Raw genomic sequence first — 24,311 nt, forward strand, 5'->3', positions numbered from 1 at the left:
ATACATCTCTCGTATTATATTCTGAGGTGTGATAAAACAACTAGTTTCTCATTGAATACGCGCAAATAAACTAACTAATATTACAGCTAAAGGAACCTATGGACAGAAAAGGAGATCATCAACAGCGTATATGAAGAAAGTATAGATTACACATCAAATGAATATCAGAAAAAGTCCATTCACACATGTTTTCTAAGAGCTATGTGGGACATGAAAAGTGAGAAAGGTCTAATTTAAAAATTTAGTTTTAACTTTTTCTAAAATGGAATCAAGTAAAACAAAATATCTATATATAATATATTTGCTCCGTAATTATGCACTGAGGATAAGGGAGACAGTAATGAAGAAACTTATTAAAATGATGGAATGAAAACAATGATAGAAAACGAGAGGACCCCGATGAAGCCCACGTGTTTGTCCAACATAAAACCTACATGTCGCGATTTGAGACCAAACCAGGGCCCTACCTACAGAAATGATATCTTTTGTCTTCAATTAAACAAATGTATATTGACTTAGGAATTAGAAGTTGCATTTTTAATGTTCGATTTTAATTACTAGTGTAGCGTATTTATTTCCATCTCATATTATGCCATGGATACACATCTTGATTGTCTTTAGTTTTGAAAGCAGATATTCAAGTCCAACTAATTTATCAGTGCATCTTTATTAGTACAATTACCAACTTCCCGGAACAAAGCATTACCAACTTCCGATTGAACTTGGAACAAAGCATTTTGAATATAAAACACTTTTAAACTGTAAAGTCGGTGTGTGGGTTTATTTCCATTTACATCAAGCTTTCTTATATAATGCTTCTGAATGTTAACCTTAATTAAAAAAATATTGGTGCCCTTATGCAATCATATAAAATGTCAGATTCGTGATAGTGTAGACACATGCGTCGGTGGAACATTTTTCATTAAATATATCTTGAAGATTTATAGAAAACTTTACATTTTTTGTATTCTAATTCATGTTTCTTAAGTACGATTATTTTTTTTTTCATAGTACACAGTCAGTAATAACTGTTTTGAAACTCGTTTACGAAATTCTTCTTAACTAATATACGTTAATAGAGGTTGACAAAATTCAATATTTTTTGCAACTTCAAAGAGAAATATGTCTAGAACAAAGATTAGTAAAAATATACTCTTTGACGAACATACATAACAAAACATTTTGTTAAAAATGCACTTAAAAGAACAACTATACCTGATATGGATTTGTTACTATAGTATTCTCGGAAAAATCTCTTTCTTATGTGAATCTTGCAAAATGTAAATACCACATTCCTTTAAACCGCGCATTTGGTAGTGAAGTTTTATATGCACTTGTACAAACCTCGTTTGATTTTCATTCTGTCAGCTATCTGTCCATGTACATCTCTAACGCCTTCCTTTCCAGCTATTCAATTCTCCCAAAAAGTTTTGTTTATCTACCACTACAACGGTATATTTTATCGACTTTCTTCCCACATTTCTCTTCACAACACAAAAATATCTTCGAACCCTTGATGCTTTCTTGAAATTCAATATTGCATGCAACGTTTTGGAATCACAAGTTTTTTCCATCGCGTTCTCACATTTGTCATGGCTTCCTTTTTGTTACGAACAGATTGACCAGACTTCCCCTTTTCTGAGCTGGGTCTTAGTATTCTGAGAAATATTTTTGGGTCGGGGAAGTGTCCTGGTTTTTAGAAAGTTTAATTCTTTCAACATGCTGATTAAATTTGCTGCTTGAGCTAGTCATGTCTGAAACAAATAACGTTAGGTATCTTTCCGTGATACGTTGTTATTTTGAAGAGCCAGCATCAACTAATGGTTTGTAATGTTTCAAATTGTTATTGTACTATGAATGAAAAGTTTGGAAATGGCTGAATTTAAGTATGTGTTTAACAGTATTTTGCTTTTAGATTTTCCATCTTTGAGAGAAGAGCAATCTAGTTATAAAATTGATTGCTTTATGTACCACGCAATGTTTATCACTGAACATTGAAACAATTTCAATATCAAATTCGATGCACAGTCAGCGACAAAAGTTCTTTCCGTTTGATGAAATTAATTACGTAAGTAATTCATTGCAGCTTTGGGAAATTCAAGATTACTAATAAAACTCCAACTGACCAAAGCAGTATATATATTTTAAGATTATATATTTGTGTTACAGTTTCGGCTATGTAACATAACCTTCCTCAGATACATTATCTCTGAGGATGTGTCTTAGGAAGGTTATGTTACATAGCCGAAACTGTAACACAAATATATAATCTTAAAATATATATACTGCTTTGGTCAGTTGGAGTTTTATTAGTAATTCGTAAGTAACTTGAGAATAAAAGGACAGGAATGAAAGGACAGACGCGGTGTCGAACTGGCCAAGTTGAGGGCCTTGGCGCGGGTCCTTAAAGCCGCTCCCATATATAAAAATTCAACACGTGAGTTGCAAAACATGATGAGCGACAAAATCTTATTTTGAATAATATGTATTGAATAAATATATATAGTACAAAACAGATCACATAAAAAAGTTACATTAATACTGAGATAATCAAAAGTAATCGTGAAGTTACGTCAGTTACTTTGACAGTTCTTCACTTGATGAGGCAATCGTATAAATTAGTTTTCCTTTGTCTACATTCTGGAATACATCTATTTTCTGGAAATAGAAAAAGTAAATGAGACAAATGTTTTTGATTTATCGTAGATCTTAGTCCAGTTTTAACAGTTTTCAATTTAGAAAATGTCCTCTCACATGTGACTCGAGTAGATGGGAGAGTAAGAACAAATTTGAAAGCCGTGTAAAAAGTACTAGGAAAGCCTGGAGAGGGGAGGAGCGTAGTATATATGAACGGTGTACGTATGAGATACAAGGAAAAGCATATAAGCGCAAGGGGCCGTTACGAACTAGAGGAGGTATTTGCTAAGTACAAAGTGGTACTGGCTCACGGGCCCGTACTGATATGAGCAAGGGGGCCGAGAAGACTTCTTTCGGAAAGACGAACTTACCCTTCCCCAACCTTTTCGGTAGGAATACTCAAGAAAGTATTTGCGATCGCGAAACTTCGACCAAGGCCTACAGGTCCTACGCCTCGTGATCCTTGCGGGGCCGCTTGGTCCTTGCCAATCGCCAACGTGGCCAGTCCGGCACTGGTTGTACGTTTCAGCCACACCACCGCTATTCCCAAAATAAAGTTAACCAAACGGAAAGAACTCTTGTCGCTGACTGTACAAGAAATAAATATAGTTGTGATGTACATCGTAGAAGAGAGCAAACATGTTTCATTGGAGACTTTCTTCTCCTTATTTGTCACCAGTATGACTGTGTTCACTGTGTTCTATAAAAATTGATGAATTTTCACGTAATTCTTAAGACACTTTTTTTCTTATCGAGGGATGCAGCAAATTAACCTCCTCCTTATCGACTGATTTCAACTACAAGTTGTAGAAATTGTGGGGAAGTCTCACATAGCATGCTAGACCACATTCTACCAAAATAGGCTTTTTTTTACAAAATCTACCGTGGAACACATTTTTTAAACCTCGTGGGGAGCTTATTAGCTCCTTCTCGCCTAACTTGAAGTCAAAATAGTGAAAATGTTTACGAAACTTCAGAAAAAATATATGGATATTCCACCTAATCGATTATTTTTTTTTTAAATTGTAAAACGTAGTATTCCCCATTGATTTTAACAACACGCAGTGAGAATCATTGTGAAGTTTCAAATGGGATTTGCGCTATTTTGCTTAAACTCAACCAAAGAATACCCTTTTGGTGGGGAAGGATAATTTCACCCTTATATTCTTGATAGGCTTTAATTCCAAATAGCGGAAATGATTGGGAATCCTAAAAGTAAATATGCACCAACCTGCATAAAATTTAAACAATATATTTTTATAACATTATTTAAGCGAAAAAACTTCGCAATTTTGAGGAATTTACATCTTTTACCCACTTATTCTTGACCGAATCCAACCGCAATGAATGGAGATGATCCAAATGAGGTAAAGATTATATGCACTATGTTTTGTCAAAACTGATTAAATATTAAGAAATTTATACTGCAAGATTACTTTGTATGTACACTCATGCCTAAAATTATTGTCGCATGTCTATAAATATGTTGTTGTAGGAATATAATTTGATAATGAATTTGCCCAGTATTTCTTATAATGTTAGTATGTGTATAATCGGCAAAGACATGTATATGAAAATTTCATGTCAAAAGAGCAGTAAATAAGAACAATGAAACGAAAATAAAACTTTCTTGTCCATTTCGCAAACATTTTGTTTTACTCATTCTAATTTTCGTATTTATAATTATTTTCCTATGAAATTTACCACAAATATACATTTCCCAATTATACACATAGTATCAGTATTAAAAGTACCCTGCAAAATCATTATCAAATTATATTCTTACAAGAAGAGAGCTGTAGATATGCGACATTCATTTCGTGCATGACTGTACAAACTGAGAACATGGGGTGGATTACTTACCCCTGTTGCCTTTTCCTTGATGGATTTCAACTAAAGAAGTAAAAAAGAAAAAAAAAACGATTTCAGAAAAATGCGAGAAAAGCGTAATCTGTCGTCTTAAAGTTGTTTGCAACTAAGTTAGTTTCTAAAAATATATCTCAATGATGACCTACACATCAACTCACAAACGCCTGAAGTTGGTTTGCGCCAGGTGCACCATTCTAACGTTTGATAAGGTATTCAAATACATGTGTTTGAATTTGCCAAATGTAAGGGTCAAAATCCAAGTTTTTTTTTTTTTTTTTTTTTTTTTTTTTTTTTTTTTTTTTACACGTTAAAGTATTCAATCTGGTATAACATGATGTTTAAATATCAATAGTGCGTCTGGCAAAGTGTTCAGTTTTTGACTTCCAAGATGTTGTCATTTTGGTAGTAGAGAACACGTAATTACCTAAAGTTGACTTATTATATATATTTAATGACAATTCTATCAATAGTATTTGTTTACGAATATTAAAACAAGGAATGTTTGTGGTGTAAAGGAGACCTATATTACCTAGCTAATCTACTATTAAATAAAATTATATTATTGGTGAACATCTCCCAAATAAATTAATGAAATTATCTTGTTCTTCAAGTACCGTACAGTGCATTCTAAATTTATATTTATAAATTTGATAGTCATATAAACCCATAATAACACTAAGGAATGGTGTTTCTCAGCAATTACGTTAGTCAAGGATGTAAACAAATAAAGAATTTGGTATTTATGAGTCTATTAGAATATCAGTAATCCCAATTTAAATGGTACTTAATTGAAAATCAAAGAAACACAACTTGTAGTAAAACTGCATTTTAAAAATGGCGAAAGAAGTAAAGAAACAAGGTGATCATTTTTTATTTTGCTTCGTGTATTGTGATGAAATAGGTTTTAAAAAAAGGAATTATTTAAGTGCTAATGAAATAATACTTTCCTCACGCCCAGAGACTAGAAGTTAAACTGAGTCGTAAGGGTTAATATTATAAGTCAAAACTACTTATATATAGGGTGCTAATGAACTATACCGACAAACTGTAAGACCTGATTCCTCAGATCAAAATAAGAGAAAAAGTTAATGTGGACCTATGGCGAAAAGTGAATAGTTTCAGAGCTAGGGCTGTCCAAAATCGCGAAAAAGCCAAATTTCGACAGTACCTACTTCGAATTCCAGAAACTGTGGATGGTGGTGCTTATCAGAGTAAAGGAAGCCATGCATATACAATCCAAAAGTGCATATTTCGTATATTTTCAATAGGTGTACAGGGTATCCCCTGCAGGGTGTAATTCTCAGATATGCTCTCAATAGAGTCTTCAGATATACCCTAATTTCAAGGAGGATCCAAAGTGGCAGGAGGTAAGCCATGACAACAATGAACATCCAATGCTTCGGAGGGAAGTCGGAAGTGTTAGGAACCGTCAGCTCCATGTTTTCTTGTGATCGGAATAGCGTGTGATGCGATGTATTTCGTCACGGTATATTTCACGTTTTCTTCATTTAAAAGCGTGAAAGAAAACATTGCAGCATGTGTTTTCCCGAGTACGAGAGACGGTGCTGCTGACGATCCTTAACACTTTCGACATCGCACCCAAGGATTCCGTGTTCACTACTATCAAGGCTTATCCTTTGCCTATTTTGAACCCAGTGGCGGTCGGTGGATTGTGGTTTCGGGTGTTGCAGTACGAACGATAAGAGACAGAAGATATAAAGTGGACTAATTGACTAATCAGCATAACTTTAGATGCAAATGCTATGTGACATGTGAAATTAAATAAAATTCTGTTTTTAAAAAATAAAAAAAATGCAGAACATTTTATCCGATTAATCACCTTAATTAATTAGTATGTTCATTCTCCTCTCTTTGATTGAAGGAAATCTGTCTAATATATGCTGGTTGAACTATGGTATTCTTATTGTCAGGTCTTTTTCGATGGAAAGCATAACCAATGGTGATAACCTTTCTTGGGACATCCAATTCCTTGAAAGTGTCAGTTCTTTTTCATGTAGAAAAATACTTTTCGTCTTTTGCTGACGTCATAGGTACAGTTAATATTAATTTCAGAAGCTTTGTAGATTCACTAAATATTTTCTATATTACTGCGAACAATTCATTCTAGCAAACTCAGTCCCTGACAGTGATCCGAATTCCTCTTCAGCGTTGACCGAAGAGAGTTCATAACAGAGATTAGTGTTATAAAAAATGTCCATTGAACACACTTTATTCACAGTTTATCCAGGAAAATTTAAAATAAGTTGAGGAAATGTATCTAGTGCAAACATTACGGTACTGCCATAAAAAATCCTGTGAATTTAAACTGAATTTTTTTCGAACACTCTCCTGAATTGTCCTTTGCTTGTTTTGTCTAAGCCTTAATTGCAAGTTTTTCCTCAGTTGAAAGCTGGTCAATGTTTTTTGTAAGTTATTTATAGAAGTCACGGTATACAATTCATTCAGAATTTGTAGGTTATTTACAGAATTAAAACACACACAATAAAATTAAATATAATAAATAAAAACCAAAACAGTGATACAAAAGAGGTACTGGTATATGAATTCCGAATGTCACATATTCATAAATCAACACACACACATGTGCGTAAAAGAAAAAAAACTACATTTCAAATCATCCGTCTTGGTTGTTACGCAATGCACGATAAACACAATATACTTCCAGATGAGGTGAAACAATTCTTATCAATGTCATATGTTCTGGAAAGGAAATCTCGAAACCCTCCAGATGTAGGATCAGCATGTATACCTAACAGAAGGTAAAAGTCGAAGAACATCAAAACAAACACCACTGCCAGTTCTACACCCAGAAATGTGTGTTGGGAGGGGTTCGATACGTCTATGCAATATATAGCTTTCTTATTCTGCATCCGAAAAGACGATAAGTAAGAACTGTCACCTATATTCTTAGCAAAAAAATGATAGAACGATTGTTTTTAAGAAAAGAGAGAATACATGATGAGGCGTAAAATAAAATATTTAGCCTACAAAAATCGTTTCTCTGTTAAACAAGTATAGTTCGTTAGGAAAGTCTACAAATGTTAGTCAAGTTTCGAAATTTTTGAGAGGTCCGGACTCGGTGGACTCCCCTCGTGGCTACGCCCCTGAGCATTGCTAACTAGTCCCAAATTCAATGTGGCGTTCCCCATCATACAGTTTTATGTGAAAATTATCAAGAGTATAAAATATACTTATTTTTTAAAAAGAAATGTGTATATACTAAAATACTAGGCTATCCACAGAGGGAGGGGGCGATTCTACATACTGACTTATTAATATTTGAATCACAAATTACTGTGGAAAAAGCCTTCATTATCAATATAAGCTAAGAATTAACTTGTAAATGCGGGTCTACTTTCATTTGTTTTCTGCTCTACTAGATATTTTCTTTCTTATTTTGTAATTCTGCAATCACTTTTATGTCATTATATTGATTTGCTTCAGTATGGTCCTGTAATTTAAAAATATGAATGCATAAAAACATATTCCATTTGTTAATTGCTAGTGAAATAAAATTTAGAAATCTTCTTTAGCGCGAAAAACCTTCTCGTTCACTGGAAACCGTGCTGTGTTGCAGAAGCACTGCAACGACCAGTCCCTTTAACTTCTGAGATAGGGGAAAGGGGACTTAACATTCGCTCCAATTCCCGCGCTGAAGGAATCTGGTCGTTGCATGCTCGCTGCAACACAATATAAATTAGAGACTCTGTGACGGATTATTTTTCGCTTTTTAAAATGGATTAACGGAACGGACAGTTACAGAAGTAAAAAATATGTTATTTAAAGTGTATATATGCGAGTATTAAAAAGTATTTTTCTGTTCTTTACTACTATTGATAATAATATTTTTTTTTCTTGAAATACTTGGGTCGTTGCGCAACGCTGCAACACTAACATTAGCCGCCACTGTTTGAACCAATCATAAAGTCAGAGCATATCTCAAAATTCGGTTTATGGTATGTCTGGGAATTTCACCCTGCATGGAATACTCTGAACACCCATTGAACATTAATGAAATATGCATTTTTGGATTGCGCATGAGTGACTTCCTTTAAGCTGATAAGGGCCACCATCCATAGTTTCTCGAATTTGAAATAGGACTTCTTGAAATTTGGCTTTTTCGCAATTTTGTACAGTCCTAGCTCTGAAACTATGCACTTTTCGCCATAGGTCCATATGAACTTTTTCTCTTAATCTGAGGAATCAGGTCTTATAGTTTGTCGGTATAGTTCATTAACATCCTGTATATTTGTTTAATTGGAGTGAACGTACCTTCTTAGCATCAAGAGTAAATACAGCGTATATAGCTGGATATAAAACTATGTATTCCTACCAAGGATAGAAACAGGATTTCCCGCACCAAACACGGAAACGCTAGCCATTTAGCCATAAAGTAACTCATGAGGAAATCTAATAAACTTTATCAAATATCTCTTTCTATATGTGTATGTATATACACACAAACACATAAATATACATTGTAATAACAAACCAAAGGATATCTAATGCCAGCGATTACAGTCGTACAGCCAACCTGCAATCACTAAAACAACTTGGCAGGGGTGTCGTTGAGCTATAGCATTTCAAGGGAAGAAAGCTATCTAATGTCAGATCTTCCACGAAAAGCAGTTTGTCGTTCATAGATAGTGCCTGGTACTGTTTTCTTTCCTCGACGTTTATGGCTTAGAGTCGTGTCTTGGATTTGTATATTATAGACTATCGAATGAAGATATTCATAAAAAAATATTTTTGTTACGATTCTTTCATGTATCGTTTTTATATTGTCCACGCAAACCACATATAACTTCTTATATATACATATTCATGCAGGGAAGAAAAATACTGTAACTACATGTCTACACAACATAGTAATGCTAAATTCTGGGTTGAAATAGTATTATATGATTTTACCGAATTATTTAAAAAGAAATAGGGTTTCGTATTCTGCATTTTGCAACTTTGTACCAAAGTTTAAAGCAGTAATCATAACATGCGACATATGGTTTGATTAGCATAAATTGATAGGTAATGTGACTGCATGAATGTGTGGTATTCATAGGCTAAAATTGTTTATTGTAATCAAACCCTTAAGTTCGCAGAATGACTTCGAATTTCTAAAGAATTTAAGTGTTGAATGTGAAACTAGAAATATCGCTTTATTGTTATTTTCACTGAGACATAAATATCGACAGGTATTTTTGAATTATGTTATATTCTGTGTAATTATTGACTCATATATTTCTTTTAAACACAACATAAAATGTTCCGAATTGTTCAAATTTTTCGTCTAGACTCAAAGTTTGCCTTAGTTCGGTTGATTAAAATTTAGCATCGCTTGTAAGAACAGAGACGACATAAGAGGTGAACCTAAAGTTTAAGATGGAATCCAATCCACCATAATATGTTTAAATTTCGATGCTCTTCTTCCGGAAATCGTACCCGGGATACTGTGTACCAAAGGAGCAAGCGATAACTACTAGATAAGCAGTAATAGCTGTTCTCATTTTGGTGTTAGCTGACTGAGACATGGGTATCGCCAGAACTTCTTTCGGAGAAAATGAGTGTGGTGATCATTCCTAAATTCTGGTCATTGTTAATTGTCACTGAAAATATGGTTTCAGGGGCTTATAAATACTATTAACATTATTAAATATAATTTCTTTTAGTCTTTTTTTTAATTCATTGATTGGAGTGTAATTTCCCTTTTCAGCACCAGGGTATATGAAACGGGACCTACTTTTTAAAGTAAAACCCGAACTGCTACTCTTTTTTTTTTTTTTTTTATCCTACGCTGTACCTTTACCGGTGATCAAACAAACGTACTATATTTTTATAAGTACCGGAAGAATCGGTATAAATTTAATAACACAGTTTCCAACATAAAAGTCTTCACCTAAAGAGTGACAACAAATAAAAATCAAATATTTAAGAATGTAGATCATTATAACTTCTTGATCACTTACCATATATACAAGAATTTGGCTGCATATGAGAGCGAGAAGAAACAAATTATTTTATCCAGTTGTGAAACACGAGATTCGAATCGAAATCTTGTTAAAAGAAACGAATAGTCGTACTATGAGTGCCTAATGTTTTCTTGCCTCAAAAACAGGGGAAAATCCATGATTGAATCTAGCAGCCGATCACTCTGGTTGGGATCTATCGTTAGTACGATTCTTTGATTGATCTTTATTTTCCAACCACTAAAGTAGAAAAAAGTCCAAGATTGCCATGTACGAGCTTGCAATTTCCTTTATGTGAGTAATATTCTCGGTCAACAATCTTCAGCTAGCTTTTATCTTCGATATAAAATATTAATCCTAAATTTCATATAAACATATAAACTGATTAACAATTTGGTCGCAGTTGTCATAACTCATATTTTTTGAAATAACCCTCAAAAGAAAGTAATCTCAATTTTCTCGAGTTTTCACATAATAGCAATTGTCACAGATCGCAATCGTCATATATTCAAAGTAGGACCCTGCAAACTCTTTAAAGGTGAATGCAAAGATGATAGAGTTTCTCCTCCCCTGAAAAAACTTTTACCTCAATTTTGTTAATGATTTCAATGTAAGATATCCTAATAAGGGCTTTAACTGGGCAGTTATTTCAATAATATGATTGTGTGTGTGTTTCAAAGACCATCATTTGAACAAGTGTAAAATGAAAAGGCTCTCCCTTGATGTAAACATTATTTTATTAATAAATTATAATTAAAGTAATTACGAAGTACTGCTAACAAGGATATCGTTCAACAAGATTAGTTTAATTGTAGGAGATTTTGATTAGTTGCTCTAACTTTAGTTTAAAGATTAAATATATGCAACTTCAATTTGCCGAAATACATTAGTTTATTTTGAAGAAGATACGTCACTTTATACTTCATTTCTTCTTCTGGAGAAGTTTTTATGTATAAGAAAAATGATAATTCGTTATTTATAGTGTCAAAGTATTATCGAAGAGATTAACTCGGAGATTTATACGATGAAGACAATAGCAGTTAGTTGTTGCAAAATCTAAAAATTACTGTGACCCTTTCTTAAAAGTCACGAGTTATGCAACTGAGTTAATATACAGTGTATGTTCAGGCAATTATTCACTAACTGACTTCATTATTGTTGTTATTATTTTTAAATTATCTACTTATGGTTAAATTTTTCTCTGGACTCTTCTGGACAGTTTAGTGAAAGAGTTATGAGAATCAATCCATTAATTCTAGAAAATCAATCCACTACGCTAAACAACTACATACAAAAATTGTATACGGTACATATAAACTCACTGTCAGTTAAAGACAGTAAAGGGGATCAAGCGAAGCTTACACTTATAAATGATGTATCTATGCTGATAAAGGAAACGGTCAATATTTCATGTACGAATGTGGGTTATGGATAGCCACCGTTAAAGTCGCCGCCACCCATTAAGAAGTTAACGGATTAACTCCATTAACTAACTCTGCCGAGATGATCACTCTAGCTGTCTGTTGGAAACAAAGCAGAACTAAAAAATGCTTTTGTTCAGGAGATGTCGTGTGGAGTAACTGACGGACATAAGAACATTATAATCATATAAAAAACCCTAGCGTGATCCTGATAAGTTGCTTAAAATAATAAATATAAAAATGAAGTTCCATTACCTTTCAGAAGTTCTCGAGAGTACCCCGTATTTGAGTGAGCATCTACTGTAAACCTATTATATTGACTCTGTGTGAGAGGTACTCCTGTTTGAAGCATAAAATTTGGCGACAGTTGGATCGAGATCTCTAATATACTGCAAATGGTATATTTAATTATAGTTCTTAAAACAAACACACGGAAAGACCATTTGGAATAGATGTTGCACTGTATAAGCGAAAGTGAGTATATTCTGTACTCAATTGTCACTCAATGAGAGCCTATACGTATAAATCGAAAATAATATGTTACCTTATCTTCTACACTTTCTCTACACCATGAAATAACTATTGGTGTTTTTGCGTGTTCACTTAAGTTTTATTCTTATGTACACTCATGTCCAAATTGATTGTCGCGTATCTGTAACTGTCTTCTCGTAAGAATATAATTCGATAATGATTTTGCAGAGTACTTTTAATACTGATACTATGTGTATAATCGGGAAATATATTGTTTGTATCATACTTGGAGAGAACGATCCATTGAAGTTTTACAGTATTTTCTATGAGTACATTGCTCTGTCCTGATCATACCACCCTATCTGGATTCCGCATTCTTTAGTGTACTGCCGGGTTCAATGATAGAAAACTGCTGAATTGAACCTAGGAAGTGACTTCTGAATAAAATCCAGACTACAGTAAGGCTAAGGATGATTCTCGTTAGAACCTCGGTCCGTCGTCTTTGTGATCATAAGTGAAAAGACATCCAACGAAAGGAGAAGTAGTGGGCCCGGTATGGACAGGAAAAGAGGTATGTACACAAAGTCTCTCTGAGTATGATATGACTTTCATCCTAGGCCAATAGACTAATTTCTCAATAGGAAGGGAATAAATTCGTATATTAAAAGGTATAAATTTGAATCTGTTCATTTAATTCGCTTAAATGTTAGTTCATCAGTGCATCCCCAATTCCTTACTACTCTCGCATAAGAATTGCTACGATCCCAATTAAGCAAGTGGCCCCGCGTAGCGTAGTCGTTAACGCTCTCGCCTTCGGTGCGAGCGGTCCCGGGTTCGATTCCCGGTGGGGGCACTCGGTCGAAGAAGTGTAACAGCTTTTTCAGGCCAGCCACCCTGAATGAGGTTTTCCTGGGTTTTCCTCATTCACACCAGGCAAATGCCGGGGTGGTACCTAACTTATAGGTCCCAGGCCGCTTCCTTCCTTCCCCAATCCTTTATTCCTTCCCTTTCCCCGGATTGTGTGCTCGCCGAGGGACGTCATCCCTCAAATCGTGAAGGGCTAAATGGCCTTAGATGCCGAAAGCCCAGAAATCCAAATCCTAAATTCCAATTAAGCAATATATTTGTGGTAAATTTCATAGGCAGAGAATTATAAATACGAAAATTAGAATGAGTAAAATAAATGTTTTTAAATGGACAAGAAAGTTCTAGTTTCGTTTTATTGTTCTTATTTACTGCTCTTTTGACATGAAATTTTCCACATACATGTCTGCCTATTATACACATACTAACATTATACAAAAATAACGGCGAATTCGTTATCAAATTATATTCCTACAACAACATATTTATAGACATGCGAAAATAATTTTGGACATGGATGTACATATATGCAGCAGTATCTGTCGGATCCCGATCCAAATGTCGTTATATTTAATGCTTGAAGCACAAGTGCCTATAACACACGGCGGCAAAGCTCTCGTGCCAAAATAATAGGTCACCAGGAGATGCTCACTTAAATCCGGGATGTTCGAAAACTTCTGAGCGGTACTGTATTTTCTTACCAGAATCTAACTCAAATATTTACACCTGATTACTTGATTTGTTTTATCGTTAGAGTATTAGAGGACTTTCTTCTTGTTAACAAAAGAAGCAAAATTATTCCTCAGAGTGATTTTCATGAGCTCATAATGACAAACTTTCCTAATATAGTTTGATATGCATAATGAACCATACAGCAGCAATAAAACAGATACAATTCCTTAGCTTTCTAAATTTTTTATTGCGAGCCTACCATAAAACATATTCCTTGTGGGTGTCAGTAAACGTCAGTTAGATATTATTTAGACAAGGTTTCGTTCTTGAGATTAGAAAAACAAAAAAAGAGTATAAAAGAGTTCAATGTGAACGTTAGTACGTCAATGTACTAAAATAAATAGTAAAATTACGAGAACTAACTAAATTATTTCAGCTGGCGTGTTAAAAATTGAAAACAAGCGCCAAGAATTTTAGGGTGAGAGAGAATCAATGGTTTTTACATGCGGAAATCTAGCCCAATGCAGAGAAACATTCATTCTGTAAGCACAGAAACCTCCATTATTTTTCAGTGTGAGGCAAATGCAGCTGAGAAGAGAAAAATATTGACGTCACTGCATTAGAAATTATTTTATATAAGTAGATCATGGTTGGTGAATACAAACGAGGTCTTACTATAGTGGGCGCAGACTTCAGTGGAAAAAAGGGAAAGAAACTGAATTCTTCTCTGGATTGCTCTTGGTTTAATTTTGTTTGTATATGTAGCATAAAGTCGTTATGAAAACACAAACAAGAACAATTATTTTGTTTAACTTTCAACCAGTTCTTAGAATCACCGTTAGTAGCCATGTATAATTTCATAATAAATTAATGTCCGATAATGTAAATATATTGGAAGTAGTAATGGCAGCACTCTGCCTAACTCTTAATAATCCAATTTAGGGTACCCATGGACCATAGCGAATGAATCAGGGATGCTTTGGCCCAGCATTGCGTCACCTATTGAAATTTTGCTTATGCTTATTCAGGGGCCGCACGTTGGTGCAATTACCTTGGCCAGGCTATGACGTAATAGAATTGGGAGTATTGGATCAGAGGTCATGATGATTCTTTAAAATTATTAAAAAATATGGTCTTGATGATTCATTACGTTATGAAATAGTACAGGTTTACGAATGCTTTCGTTCCCTTTTATGGCATAAAATTAGGAGATTGTTATCCATGGACTAACACGGGTGCAAATGAAATCTTTAGTTTTACGTCCCACGCTTATGCCATTTAGGCTAAAGGAGACGGTGACGATGAGAAAGCAATGAAAGTGTGGGAGGAAACTGGAGCATAATGTTGCTCATCACAAAACTATTTGCGGGGTTTGAACCAGGGACCACATACAGCAGAGGTGAACGCTCTACCACTGAGCCACCGCACCTCTACTGGTATGAATGAATTAGAGGTAGTTGGTTCGAGCTAATATGTTCGTTTGACGTCACTGAACTGGGATTTTTTAGCCTGGAACTTATGATGGCTTGTTTCGATCCCTTTTATGGGTATAAAATTACCAAAACAAGGTTTGATCTCTTTCTTGATGACCTATTACAGTATGAATTAGTAGACCACAGTAATAGTATAAATTAGTATTAGTATTAATATGAAACTCGAAAACTTTGGAGTTCCTTTGTGGCTAACCGGTTAGCGTATGCGCCTTTAACGTGGGAGACCAGGGTTCGATTTCCGGAAGAAGCTCATGCGGTTCGGATTGTTATCCCTTTGATGAGATGGACTAACACTGGTGCAAATGAAATCTTTAGTTTTACGTCCCACGATTAGGTTAAAGGAGACTGTGACGATGAGAAAGGAATGAAAGTGTGGGAGGAAACTGGAGCATAATGTTGCTCATCACAAAACTATTTCGCGGGGTTTGAACCATGGACCACATACAGCAGAGGTGAACGCTCTACCATTGAGCCACCACCTCCCTTACTGGTGCGAATGAAGTAGAGGTATTTGGTTTGAGATAATGTGATTGTTTGACGTCGGGGTGACCCTATTTCACTCTTGGGACCCCCCCCCACACACACACACATGGACCATAGCGAATGAATTAGAGATGTTTTGGCCCAGGATTGCATTACCTATTGAAATTTTTGCTTACGTTTACTCAGGGATCAGGGATCACTCAGGACACATATGATCACATTGATTTACATCAGGAGTTGGGGGGAGGGGAGTATCGCACCTCGTACTCTTTGATGAGTATAAAAATATTAAAATTTGGATGTTTTTAACTTATCCTATTATCTTTCAGGAGACATTTTTGTTATATAATAGAGTACAATGATTTACTTTTTGGGAGTTATCGTTTCCTTTGGAGCCTTATTACGTTATATGGAGGCATATTTAAAATTATTTCCTTAAATTTGATAAGTACTATGTGATCCATTTTGTTCCGCTTCAGGGGTGAACATGGATACCTTGCAATCGTCCCGAGTTCAATTCTTAGTGTTAGTTTAGGAAATGTTGAATTTAGTGTCTTTGCGAAAACGATGGTGATAGACCGAAACAGGGAAAACATGAACTTCCTTGACTGAGGATTGAAGCAGGGACCTCACACACTAGAGACAAGCGCTAAGCGACCGTACACGTGTGTTGATTACTATGTAATGGTCCCGAGTTTGATTCTTGGTGCTAATGTTAGAAAATTTTAACGTACCCTTGAAACGATGATGAGAAATGATGAAATAAGAAAACATCATAAACTTACTTGCTTGCGGATTGAAGCAGAGACCTCACACATCAGACATAAGAGCTGAGTCACCGTACTCCATTGAGAAGTTCAGTTTGTTGATTACTATGTAATGGTCCCGAGTTCGATTTTTTGTGTTAGTTTTAGGAAATGTTGAGTTTAACGTCCCCTTGAAACGATGATGAAAAATGATAGGAGGAAACATGAACTTACTTCGTTGTGGATTGAAGCAGGAACCACACACGTTAGAGACAAGCGCTGAGTCACCGTACTCCATTCAGTGCGAACAGTTTCGCGTATGAAAAGAAGACGAACAGATTATGTTACATTACACATTTCAGTGCGAGCAGTTTACACTAGGTTTATGTTTCATATAGAAAGATAGAAAATATGTGTTGTCATCTTTTTACTTCGTGTGCGACTTTGACCTTGAAGAAAACCTTGCTGACTCAGTGCTAAGCATTGACGTATACACATAATCTTATTGTTTAGTTGGCTGTATTTAGAGATGAATCAGACATTTAAGGTTGTTGGTTCGAATCTAGTTGTGTTCGCTGTAACTCAGTGCCTGAGCGATACTTACCGAAATTTTCCAGTGTTGCCAACACTATCAGAATGAATCGATTCATTTAGTCGGAGCAGTTTTGTGACGAAAACTGATTTTTGTTTTGCACACAATTTTTTTTCTAAAACAGAATTTTGTTTGTACATAAAATTTTTTTCTGAAACAGTTTGTTTTGTACACAAAAAAATTTCTGAAACAGAATTTTGTTTTCGTACACAAAATTTTTTTCTGAAAACATTTTTTTTCGTACACAAAAATTTTCTGAATCAGTTATTTTTTTTCGTACATAAAAAATTTTCTGAAACAGAATTTTATTTTGTACACAATTTTTTTTTATTTCGTACACGAAACAAAGTTCTGAAACAAAAATTTAGTTTGATTTGTTTTTCATAAAACATTTTTTAAAAATTTTATTTTATCGGTAAACTGATTCAGGAAAATGAAATTGAAATCGCAGTACGTGAAAAGAATTTGATTTTAGGATGTGAAATAAAACACAGAATCATGTTTTTGTACATTTATTTTTAGCAAGTGACATAGAATACTCTTCAAAGGAAGACGTGTCCGTGACGGGTACAAATTCTGTAAAGAGAAAATAAAACATATGAATATACATGGTAATATTTATTTTGTTTCCTGTGAAAGAAGAAAAACAGATTATTAACATCGAACTAACTGTTCAAGAGAGAGTGATGTGAGAAAAAGAAAAGCAAATGGGACGTACCTGAATTCCTTTTTTTTCTCCACTGGTTTCTGCAAGGTGATGTCATCTGAGTTTGTCTCCATTCGTGCATCATTGAAGCATGTCCCGTGCACCGTCTTGATTCTTTGCCCCGTCTTTGGGTGGTGATGTTGGTGGGATTAGGGAAAAATATGGCTGTTATTCTGTTCTGGCTTTTTTATACCCATAAGGCAATGTCTCGTATGTGTCTGGTATTAATCGGCGTTTTTTATAGTTGAAACTGTACTTCTTTTCTTCAGGTTTTGTGACAAGATGATGATCGTGGGTTCTGTAAATTTTGTGTGGCGTGCTAATGGAGATTTTTTCACTGGATTGATTTATGATCATTTGCTCCAGACTATTAAAATTTAACTTTTGACTTGCAGTATAATTGAGTGTAAACCCACGAATTTTGCATACATAACTGGTTGATTTCGTGTCGGGGTTGTAGATTTCCAAGGCGTATTGTTTTGGGCCACCAGACACGAATTTTTTTAATGTATGCTTTTGGTCCAATTGATTCCAGTTCATTTGACATTGAACCAAGAAATACTTCTGGTTCTATTGTGGTCTCTGATGGTCGCTGCGTGAATATTACGGAATCTGTATCGAAATACAGTACTCTTTCTTGCAGCAATTCTAAATATTTGTAGAGTTCCAGACGAGCTTGACACGTTGTAAATGCTCCAAGGACAACATTAGCATTGTTATTTTGTACTGGAACATCATCTTCATACTGCCAATAAAGGTATAACAACGAATCATTAACAGGTAAAATTTGGTTGACTTTTATATCTGGAGCAGTTAATTTTTGATACAATTCTTTGGGGTCGTTAATGATGGTCGTTTGGCTGAAATTGTCTCTTATAGCGAGTCGTCCCCAGAAGGCATTCAAACAGAGTTTAGCAAGACTACGACGTGCTGAATTTGTAATTATATTTGCTGCATCCAAAGTTATGCCTTCACGTTGTTGTACCATTTGAATATACTGCTGCTTTTCTTCTTCGGTGACGCAATTGGCAGGCCATCCAGAAGCTTCCAGCTTCGATTTCGAAAATGTGTTAATGTATTTGCTGAATAATCCGCCAGTCTTGGTTTCTGGATCATATACGGTGATGTCGTAATTCCAAATTTCGTAAATTTCAATGACTTGATACCCAAGTTCAATGGCTTTTTGAATTTCATAGGACACCCACGTTCCTGTTAGACTTCGTTCAGTGTCCGAATGTGTACATTCAGAATCTTGATTTAATGCTGTGGCACAGGCAGCACAAAGTGGAAACAACAACTTCTTATTTGAGCGAAATGGCAGCACTGGATGAAACACATTTCTACTAGGCAAAATCTTCAACTTGACTAATCCGTTGACATCTTGAATGTCGGGCATTTCTGGATCTCCCTGTAGATATATTCGTGGATGCCCTATTGGATACCGTCCACATTTATTCACATAAGGATACAGGGAAACGATATCTAAGAATTTTATTTCTTCGCCTTCATTTTCATTTGCGACGTGGTACAATTTAATGGCATTAACACGGCCACCATAGAAACTGTCTCTTGGATTTAATGGTGTCTTATTAGTATAAGGATGTGTGCTTAAAGAAGAGGCCAATGCTGGATTGGATTTTAACACTTGACGAAATTCACATTCCCACATTTCATGTACTTTATATCCCATGGATCGTAATAATTTGATTTTACGCTGTGTTCTCTCGTAGCGATAGTTCATTGTTTCTTCGGAGTTCTCATAAATGGGCTGATCACGGCCTGTAGGGACACATAGAGGACAGGCATGAATTCTGCACCCTTCAAATTCATACACGTGTTCCTCTTTAGTGTCAGGATCTTTGTAGTAACCGTCCAGATGAAAACCAGCAACATAAACTTCTTTTCCTCTCGCAGCATGCAGAATTGAATGACCCTCTTTTTCCTCCATGTAGGCAAGCCACTGCAGAGCAATCCGTGACTGATTGTTTCTGTGACGATATCCTCGTGCAGGAAGAATGCTAATAGTATTGGGTTTTAAAAAATTTCGTCGAAATACTAAATTGCACGCACTCGCCAAAGTGATAGCCTCCAGGAAAGGATTGACGTGAGTTTCTTGTTCAAAAGTGGTCATAAAAGATATACAAGCCATTCGAAGTACGTTGACGTCCTGGACACAATAGTTTACCAATTCTTCTTGGAAAATAAATGTATCGTTCTGGTGTTCGTTGTACCATGTCATGAATTTTTCTCGTTCATCCACTTTCATTTCATCTGCACCATAATAATGGATGTCCGGTAATTTTCCCACATACGTTTGATTTGCAGCAGTATTAAAAAAAGTGTGGAAAATATCCTTTGGTCGCTGGTAAATGAAATGCCTTGGATAATTTACTTAAAGCCATTGGCATGAAATTTAAGGAATCAATAAACGATAAGTGATTCACTTTCATGCTTAAAATTTTTGCTCCGTTCAAGATCAAAGTAGGTTTCAATTCATGTTCTTCCACTAAAGATTTAAGAATAAAATGACCATCATATCCCTTAGAGTTATGTGCCAAAGATACAATAAGCTTGATGTTGGGTCATGGTTGACGTAAATACGCAAGAAAGGCATTGATCGGATCATCTTGAAAAATATGTTCCCGCTGTCCACAAACTTCACACGGATGATGTATATCCTCATCTTGAACACAGTTGTAACAGACTTGTTGGGCCACCAGTAAATTGGGCTTATGAATGAATGTGTCTTCATCAAAGAAAGAATCCTGTGTGACTTCGATATCATAGAAGACAATCATAGCCTTCTTGGCATGTAACACTGATGGAACTCCAGGCTTTAATTGAGTCGTATCAGGCTTCATGTAGCATTGGTGAGTAGACGTAACGTGTTTATGGCACACATTACAAAAATAATCTGTACAATTATGTTCTCTTTCCCCTGTATGGACAAACGAATAAATGCGTAGACATTTGGCACACTGTTTTACCATCTTGCATATTGGTTGGCCCTTATGATATGGTACAGTCAGATGATTTATATAGCATGTTTCACCATAAAATTCACGATTGCATTCTGGACATTGCTTCTCCGTATTGGTCTTACTGCATGGCGGTTTCTGCAAACATTTCTCACACATGGCCGAACAGTTCTTAACGTGTCTATTAAGATGATCATGTTTTTTGTGGCATGCAGCACAGTAATAGTTGGTAGAAAAAACAGACGTTAATGACGTGATGATGTCATAATGAGAATTGATGCACATTAAATTGATTGGAATCTTGTCTTCGCCACCCGGTCCTTCATACAGAATATCTTCTCCTGAAAAGCTGGTGTATACGGTAAGTTTATAATTTGTCAAGTAGCGTTGCAATTGTCGCAATTCTTCCACGGATCCCCCATGGTCTAAATTCACTGATGATCGAGACAAAAGTTCATGTACGGCTGGGAGAACGACACACTTGCTCTGGTTGTGATATTGTCTGTACAGTTTCTTGTTCGTATCCTTATATTTCTTTAGGCCAATAGCAATCACAATTGCATAAGCCAAACATTTCTTGTCGGTGTTTTTCACTCGTAAAATGCCAGTCTTGCACTTTAATAACTCTTCGTTTGATATAAGACCTCGACGCATTCTCCCAAATCCACGGGGCACATCCACATGATGAAAATGTACAATGAACGGTTCGTTCATGAGAAAACTATCGTTACTTTGAAGGATGCGATCGAAGGAAGCCCATAAAGTCTCCAGTGTCAGATTACTTGCACGCCGAAAAGATAAATAAAACGGTTTGTTCTTCTCATCGTGAGATAAAATCGATAATCCAACCATCGATAATTCGTCGACATTTTCCAATAAATAATCCAACATCTGTTGAAAGGAGGTCTGAACCCACTCAACAATATCGGTGTCACTGGTCGGAGCATTAATTTGAATTTCCAGCATTCGTCCTTCAAGATTAAAACGCCGATAATGTCTATTGATTTCTCGCAAGACAGTAAAGCCAGAAGTAGCCATATTCAAATAGGTAAAAGGTAAGATAAGCAAAAAGGAATAGGCAAAGAAAACAAATATCTAAAACGAGAAGAGAGAGAAAAAAAACACGAATTAAAATTGAATTCAGAAAAATCGCTAACACGTTTAACTGTATCAAAATGACTACACGAATTCAATCCTAAAAGAATTATCATATCTCAAACACTTCTACTGTTAAAAATTTTTATTGTCGTCATACTGGAAATCAAACCCGGGACCAACATCAACATTTAATGACCTAAGTTTCTGTAGTGATAAAAAGAATGAATGAAATTGTTTTTTCTAACTGTACTGAGAGAACCATTGTAGTAAGCATTTTTCCTCTGACACTGAACTTTAAAACGTATAACGAACATGAAACGAAAACAAAAATCTCATGCGCTTGCTTTTCTCGAGCTAAGACGAGAAAGACTCGAATTCGTTTCTCGGCGGGAGATCAGATCCCACATTAAACTGTAGGTCCACGTCTAACTTTCGGGAAACAAATTCGTGCGTAGTTTCTTTGTTTACGTTAATGGTAACTTTCAGAAACTGAGCTAAGTGGTTAGCGTTACGCACCTCTGGCCCGGGTTCAACACCCAGTATGCGCTCAGATTCAACATTAAGCTGTATTCCTAGCCCCCCACTACTGAAGGGACGCTAAACCAAAATCAACAAATTTCTCGTGCTTACTTCTAATGTGTGGGATTCCTGATTCGATCCCCGGTCAAGTAAGTGAGGGTTATTCTTCCATTTGCTAAATATTTCATGCTAAATAAAACGGTGATAACAATATTATCCTCATTTCAAAAGCACTCCATTGATATTAAGAAAACGCGGTTGATACCTCAAATTCAAGGAACGGAGTAAAGTCACGCTGACACAAGAGGTACACCTTCGTTCATTCAAGATCTTCGTGGAACTAGGATTTGAAAATGAAATTAAGAATTTTATTTACATCTGAAAAGTGTTCAACTATAAACTGACAACACTAAAAGCCAATCAGAAACGAGGAAATTAATAAATGACATCACGGAAAACAAATGAAAACACAGCTTTCATCATGTATCATGAGCCGAAACGTGATGTAAGAAACAATCTGATTGGTTGTGACATTATTCACGTTTTTCTCCTTACACATCAATCGTTACGACATTTAGTATCGCAATTTTGATCATGACATCATACCGTTGACTCGTTAGTTTCTTACGGCATTCAAATTAACACATCTAAAATGTGATTCATTTTCCTTAAACTTGATTGAAAAATGTAACACTCATCGATATGTTACGAAACTCTCTTTAACATGAATCTAAAGTTGCGCTTTAAAAGTCCGTCAGCTGAGAAAAAAATGCTGATGTAGTATAAGCAGATTCTGCAATTTCACAATAACAAACTTCTATGCGTAATAACAAGCAGAAATGTGTAGTAATGTAACATAATCTGTTCATGTTCTTTTCATATGTGAAATTGCTCGCACCGAAGAAGCATGGTGACTCAGCACTTATTTCTGATGTGTGAGGTCTCTGCTTCAATCCGCAAGCAAGTAAGTTTATGATGTTTTCTCATTTCATCATTTCTCATCATCGGCGGGGACATTAAATTCGACATTTCCTAAACTAGCACCAAGAATTGAACTCGGGACGATTGCAAGGTATCCATGTTCACCCCTGAAGCGGAACAAAATGGATCACATAGTACTTATCAAATTTAAGGAAATAATTTTAAATATGCCTCCATATAACGTAATAAGGCTCCAAAGGAAACGATAACTCCCAAAAAGTAAATCATTGTACTCTATTATATAACAAAAATGTCTCGTGAAAGATAATAGGATAAGTTAAAAACATCCAAATTTTAATATTTTTATACTCATCAAAGAGTACGAGGTGCGATACTCCCCTCCCCCCAACTCCTGATGTAAATCAATGTGATCATATGTGTCCTGAGTGATCCCTGATCCCTGAGTAAACGTAAGCAAAAATTTCAATAGGTAATGCAATCCTGGGCCAAAACATCTCTAACTCATTCGCTATGGTCCATGTGTGTGTGTGGGGGGGGGGGTCCCAAGAGTGAAATAGGGTCACCCCGACGTCAAACAATCACATTACCTCAAACCAAATACCTCTACTTCATTCGCACCAGTAAGGGAGGTGGTGGCTCAATGGTAGAGCGTTCACCTCTGCTGTATGTGGTCCATGGTTCAAACCCCGCGAAATAGTTTTGTGATGAGCAACATTATGCTCCAGTTTCCTCCCACACTTTCATTCCTTTCTCATCGTCACAGTCTCCTTTAACCTAATCGTGGGACGTAAAACTAAAGATTTCATTTGTACCAGTGTTAGTCCATCTCATCAAAG

At 35.6% G+C, this 24,311-nt stretch overlaps 1 protein-coding gene and 1 non-coding gene across 5 annotated transcripts in view; both read left to right on the plus strand.

The window, feature by feature from the left end:
- Slob (Slowpoke binding protein) overlaps positions 1 to 24,311 on the plus strand; it is an 823,759-nt gene that overhangs the window by 603,257 nt on the left and 196,191 nt on the right. The gene's annotated exons all lie outside the window — the stretch shown is intronic.
- TRNAR-UCG (transfer RNA arginine (anticodon UCG)) lies at positions 13,162 to 13,235 on the plus strand. The gene has a single exon. It is a non-coding gene; the product is annotated as a tRNA-Arg (tRNA).

The sequence above is a fragment of the Thermobia domestica genome, chromosome 6 (assembly GCF_964235325.1).
Source record: "Thermobia domestica chromosome 6, izTheDome1.hap1.1, whole genome shotgun sequence".
Classification (NCBI taxonomy): Eukaryota; Metazoa; Arthropoda; class Insecta; order Zygentoma; family Lepismatidae; genus Thermobia; species Thermobia domestica.